Consider the following 7,285-nt stretch of genomic DNA (forward strand, 5'->3'; position numbering starts at 1 on the left):
TCGTATTCTTCTTATTGACTTCCCTAGTTAGGTCAAAAGTTGAGTTTTATACAAACAACATATATATATATATATATATATATATATATATATATATATATATATATTGTTTTTTTCTTTTTGATTTTTTTTTGTAGATATGAGTATTTAATAGCCTTGAAGTATATGTGTTTGGTTAATGTTGTGGATGTATTATGTATGTTTCTCTTTATTTTATTCAATATTTGACACTAGATTTAGTGTTTAGGGTATACTATGTTTAGGGTTATATATATTTGTTAGTGTTGTAGATGATTTATGTTTGTTTGCTTGTCTTTTATTTAATATTTGACACTAGGTTGACTGCTCACAAGCAGGTTGACTGTGTGCAAGTATTGAATAGGGGTTAAGGGTTATTATGAGTAGTTGGTTTTCAGATTGGTTATTGTAGATAATTTGGTTAATTGAATGTATGAAGGTATATGAATGACCTTTTCTCACATGTTATTTTTATTAGATGAATGATATGTTGTGTGGTTGGTGTAGAAAAGGGTTAAAGTATATTACCATAGCATTGATCACTATAATTGGAGATCTATATTGGTCTTAAAAAACAGTAGCTTTAAAGAATTTATAACTTTGATATCTCGTAAAGTTGGATATATGAAAGAGTTATTGGGCCTACAATATAGTTATTCTCTTAAAGTAGGTAGCCAAGATATATGGTTAGATGTTTTTGACGATGATGATATAGAGTTGATGTTATTTAGGGATAACATTTAATTAGTTGTTCACAAAGTTAAACAAGAAGCAGTTGGAAGTGATATGTAAGAAGTTATTGATGAATGAAATGATGAGAATCCTGTGAAAAATGTGCATCTTTCTCAAGCACCATTTATTGAGCTCAATCCTTTAGCAAACATCTAACTATCTCAAAAACTTGGTAATATTGATGTCCCAAACATTGAGCTCAGGCACGTGGAGGGCATGCAGTTACCCAAACTAATTAGGGATATAGATGTTTGACGTGCATGCAATGACACACTTTTACAAAAAAATGATGTTGTACATAATCAGAGGATATGAAACTACATGGGCAAACCAGTGCTATTGATATTTATATGCCATTTAGCCTTTCAGGATACATGATATAACTAGGTACACGTTGTTGGACTCTGAAATGTATGCTTGAGATGTAGGTGTGATGATGGCGTTATTTTTATGATTAATCTTGAAAATTTGAAATGCAAAAATGTTGCATGTATAAAAATAGAAGAACAATAGATATGATGAATTTTAATTTAGTTTGTGCAACCGAAAAATCGATTAGTGATAGCAACAATCATGTTGACATTAGAGAATTAGATGATATTGATGATGATGACTATACCATGCATGCTGAGCCAAACCAAAACACTGATGGATGAAAATGATATACAAATGATAATTAGGAAGTCAAACCCTTGATATATTGTATAAGCTATATGAACATTTGTTAAACAACAAAATTATTTTATATTTTTACAGTAATGAGACATTGAATCTGTTATCTTTCAATGGATTCTTATACAATGAAGAACAATTAAAAATTATTGAAGCAGAGTCATCCTAGTTTTATGATGAGTTACATAACGAAAACTTATGGATTGAGAAACTTTTCAGTGGCTAACAACAAGTTCAAGCGATCGAAAAATTGCTTTCGTTCAAAGGTTTAATGATTTTCAACACAATTATGAGTTTTTGAAAGATCATGTGATCATAAATAACTATAAAACAAAATTTGTTAAGAGCAATATCAATAGAGTAATTGTCGTATGCACAAGAAAGAACCTGCATACGTTATTTCAAGTAAAGAAGTATGAAAGAAATTATATATGTGGTCAATCATTGGGTAACCTTCGAGTGGAAAAGTGTTTATTGTGTGAATACGTGTGTTATTAAAAAATGCTTATACGATAACTCGAAGATGAATCCAAGAAAAATCATGAATGACATCAGTCGCGAGGAAGGTATGGAGATTAGTTACAAACAAGCATGGAATGAAAGTGAATGCACGAGTAAAGAACTATATGGTTTATATGAAGATTCCTTCAAGATGCTTCCTACATATTTTGATCATTTGATAAAGGAAAACTCATAAACACTAAGATTTATTAAGACTGATAAGAAAGATCAATTTAAATACATATTCTTATCATTTCGTTCATGCATCGATTGACTTTTGAAATGATGCCCTCCATTTCTTATGGTAGATGGTAGATTCCTAAAAAAAAAATACATGAATATATTATTATTGGCCCATAGTATTGATATTGTGGTAAGATGTTTTCAATAGCATTTACATTTGTAGATAAGGAGTCAAAGTATTCATGAGTGTGGTTCTTAAAGCATCTAAAAAAAAAACTCATACGCTTCGATGAGTTTAAAGAGAGAGGAGTAATGATATTATCTCAGATAGGCATCTAGGGATAAAGTATGTTGTCCTCCACACATGCTCTACATGTCATGTTGGATATTGCATGAAACACTTCACAAAGAACTTTGATAAGAAATTTAGTTCACCACTTAGTTCACTTTGGTAGAGTGCAACAACAAGACAATAATGTAAATTATTTTTTAAAAGTTTAGGAGCAAGTTAAAACCACATATCATTATATTGCAATCGATGTTGATCTAAAACATTGAGCTAATAATCACTTTTTAACAAGAAGATATGGGTGCTTAACGTCCAATATAGAAAAGAGCTTCAATTCATGGATTCTCCACATACATGACAAGCCCCTAGTGTCTCTTATTGAGAGGCTTTGTCTGACGCTAATAAAACTTTTTAAGAGGAGAATATCAATAAAAAATGGTAGGTGTTGTGGTGCCTGAGGTAAAAAAAAAGGTAAACACTTAAGAAAAATGCATAACTACGTGTGCAGGTAGTGCATTGTCACTGATGGCAGTATAATGCTCGCAAACAATTTCATGGTTATAATGTTGATCTTGAGAAGCATTTATGCTCTTGTGAAGAGTGACATGTTAGTGGGATTCCACATGAACATGCGATCACATGCATTTTGAATGAAGGCAAGTTAACAAAGATATACTGTAAAACCCAAGTTTTTTCCTTGATAATTAAAGTGAATAAATGATGAATTATCAATGCATTCATGACTCTAATCATGAATTCTTGATTTTCTTGATTTCGATTATTTATGAACATTTGTCTCAAGCTATGAAGATTATTTCAAAAATAATTGAAAAAGCTCAAATATATGGATTAAACAAGAAAGTAAATGATTTGTATATTATTAAATTATAAATTTTGGATTTGTATTTGGATTTAGATCTAATCTTATTGGATTGGACCTATAGCGTCAAACGCTCTGAACAACATCATTATTATTTTGATAGAATTTTTGGCCAATCAATGACTCATCTATTAAATCAGAGTTGACCTTAACATTCCTTATTTTGAGGGCATCAAAATCGACTATCTACATTTCCAAATTGGTGTTAATTTGAGTGTTTTATCATCGACCAAAGTTTATGCTTAATTATAAGTCAAAAATTAATGTTTTTCAATATCAACTAGACTTTCTTATTAATCCATATGCGTATGATTAAATCTAAGACCGCCATGACAGTCTATGTTTTGAGAGCTATCAAATAGACTATTTAAACATAAAATTCTAATGAGTCTTTAGGCCTGTAGGCTTTCCGAAAGGTTACCATGTCAATAAAGCCCAAGCTAGGACAAAAATTCTCCACTTTTCTTTTATAGCTTAAGTAATTTTAAAATTTAATTAATTAGGTCTTATAATTTATTTTATTAATAAAAAAAATTAATAAATATTAACTTCTTATATTAGAGATGAGACTCTTGTCTAAGCCCATCTATAAATATATAGAGGCTCTCATGAGAAGCATTCTATTTTCTTTCTCTCTTCTTTTTTCTATTTTGTTTTGGGTTTTTTCTCTCCTTCAAAATGTGTAGGATCCTTAGAAAACCTTTGTGCATCCATTAAACCAGCACTTAGTTATTGGGTGGTGGTGAAATAGGAGTCGGATCATCCGTTTCTGCGTTCTAACCGTGAAAATAAATCGTAGACAGGTAAGATTTATGTAGCCAATGTTTTGTATACACTTAGAGTATGTATGTTTTAATTATTTAGATTTCCAGAAACTTTTAATATATTCTTGATCTGTTCTTTACATTTTTATGGTTGAAGAATCTATTTCTTCTATCAAAACCCCTAAATAATGAGTTTTTCTTAAAAATGCTTTTGAGAAACATGCAAAATTAGAGCTTTGTTATTATTTCATATTAGATCTAATCATAATATGATTCTTTATGATATTATTCATGTATTAAGTTATATTAAACAAAAAAATCAAATTCGAAAGGTTTTATAATCTTAAAAAGGGCTATTACAAAATCGTTTTCCGAGAAACCTAAAGCTATGATGTTTGATAAATTTTTCTAGACAAGTTTTAGAAAAAAAATCGACAACTCTATGAATACCAGTCTAAAAAATCTAAATAAAAATACTACAATCATCTACACATTTTGATCTTGAATTTGGAATCTTGTTTCAATCATTTTGGATTTGTATTGATGCTGATATGCTTGTTTTAACGGAGCCCCAATTTCTGGCTCTGTTTACAAGATGATTTTGACCCATCTTTGATAAACATTGTAAACGCCTATGAAAAATAATTCTAAATATTTTATATTTTTTTGAGTGAATCTTAATACCTAATATCAGATTGTGTAAAAAGGGTTTTATAAAAAATGTTCTAAGAAAAATTTAAGAAATACCTTAATCCGATTAAAATCCTGTAGATTACAGATTTGGACCAAACTTTTGTCAAAACTGGGTTTCGTAAACGATTTTTAATTATTTATGTATTTATTTGTTTTAAAAATGGTTTATTGGGTTGTATTTTTGACCGGTGCAGGTAACCATGATAAAAACACCGTGATTTTATCGAGGATGTATCATTCTTGACAGATTTTACAAAACCGGGTTACCAGATATCTGAATTTGCTTCAACAACTTATACTTGTTTTTAATTATCAACGTGTTAGGAGTTTATGATTTTGTTATATTTTTTATATCTATTGCATATTATTAATGATTTTATGTCATATTGCATCAATATTAATGAGCTAGCCATGTGAGAAGATCTGATTGAGATGTTTATGTGAACTATATGTGTAATGCATGACTTCTTTCTTATTGTTTTGTAAATATATTATTCTGATCGATTCAAAGAGGCATATTCCATTGAGATATGAATTGTTGATAGTTTATATGGCATGAACTGAGTTTAAGTAATGAGTATTCATTTTGTTTAATCATTATTATAATTGAACGTAATTACAAATAGGTAAGTCTTTCCAGTTTGGGCTTATGGGAGCTTGAATCGAGAAAAAAGGAACTTATGTCTTTTTAGTTACGGGCCAATTGTAATGAGTTCCATAATGTGTATGATATCATAGATATTTTAATTAGGTTTAATATGATTTGAAGATTGAAAGATTTAAAATATTAATTGTAATCATATCGATTTGATTGGTAAGGGTTTATGGGAGCTCTTATCGAGAAAGTCAAGTTAATGACTTCGATTATGTTTTGATGTTTTCTTTAAACTTTTTATAAATTCAGTGCTTGAATCATATTTGATCTCTGATAAATATTTATGATAGAGTTAATGGTAAGATTCAACATTTCTATACATGTTGCAAGGGAGATTTGCGGACCTGTTTAATTATAGCAGTTTGATTTTGTTATTTTTATGATAAATTGATTTTGAGCATGATTGTAATTGTAAAGCATGTGAAAAAAAATTAATAGTGAGTATTTTAATGTTGTTTCCTGTTGTCATGAGTGGATTTCTATATGTCATGTTAACATGCTAGACTTTTGAGAATGCATATTATGATTTTAGTATGCAGTATTTGTAAATACATGCAAGAAGTGTGATATCCCACAGGGTTTGATGGGCACTTGGTGTGCTTGGTGAAATTAAGATAATAATGGTTCCATAAGAGGAAACAATGAGATAGAAAGTGCACTAGCATAAATGGTAGTTGCATGTTACCTATAGCCTAAGTTAAAGATATCCTGTGATAGCCCTTCCGGGTATGCCTTGTTTCGATGAGGTATGCTTAACCGGTTGTTTGGCAGCGATCTACCTTAGAGAGGGTAGAATGTATGAAATTCTCTAGACCCTTCAGTTTGACTTGTGAGAGGCATTTCCTCGACAGGTCCTCCAGCCAGAGAGATTAGGGGGACCAGGACTGTCAATTCATCCTAGGTAGCAGTTTCAGAGTACTTCTGTAGAATTGAGTGATCATGATCATCGTTGTGATGCTGGTGTCATGCCCCCGAGTAGAGTTCTCAAGGAGCGGCCGTTTCCTCTCACGGTTTTAGGCTCTGTCCTTGAGACATACGACTCAGAGGGCTACTCGGACATAATAAAATACATAGCATAATAAACACCCGAGCTAGTCAGCCCGTTTCGAGTTGGTCTACGTCATACCCAGGTAGACCGAGAAATTCAAGATGAAACATAAATTACTTGCTCACATTACTTTACTGCACTTTGCTTTACTTTATTTTATATTACTGTAAATTATTCTTGTTTCTGAAAGTTTTAAATTCATGCTCATTGATATATGTCTTGTTATCATCTGGATTTAATGTTAGCATATTTAAGATTGTTATTCCATAATTGCCTCATTGTTGGTTGATGAAAAATTATGAGATACATATATCATGCAAGCTTTATGTGTTGTACATTGCATTAGCTGTGTGAATTTTACTGGGACTTTTTAAAGTTTTATTCTTTCAAAATAAAATATTTTTCAGGAGACATGTGAAGGTCAGAGCGAGTGCAAGAAGCTGGAGGGGGTTGTGCACATTGATGTTTTTTATGATCCCAAGGGCTTCTTTTATTTAAATTTGAATCATTTCTTAATTTCTAAAGGACTATTTAATTGAAGATTTGATTATGAGTTAAATTATAAATTTTACTTACTTTATACAAGGTCAATTTCTATTCAAATATGTGATGGTAGTAGTCTCTTAATTTAATGTGTCCGGAGATTTAACCAAGAAACCAATTTATAAATTTGATTTAAAAAATCAATATTTTTTTCACTGTGTTTACTCACCTAATAATAATATAAGGATTTTATGAGTTGGATGCTTTAACTTTGAACATTTTTCTACGAAGCTATTAAACGTCGGTGCATGCGCATGCTGACTCCCTAGAGCTTGATTCGATTAAGGAAAAGTCAATGATTTAAAAC

This window comes from Nuphar pumila, chromosome 10, assembly GCF_984573655.1.
Source record: "Nuphar pumila chromosome 10, dmNupPumi1.hap1.1, whole genome shotgun sequence".
NCBI lineage: Eukaryota > Viridiplantae > Streptophyta > Magnoliopsida > Nymphaeales > Nymphaeaceae > Nuphar > Nuphar pumila.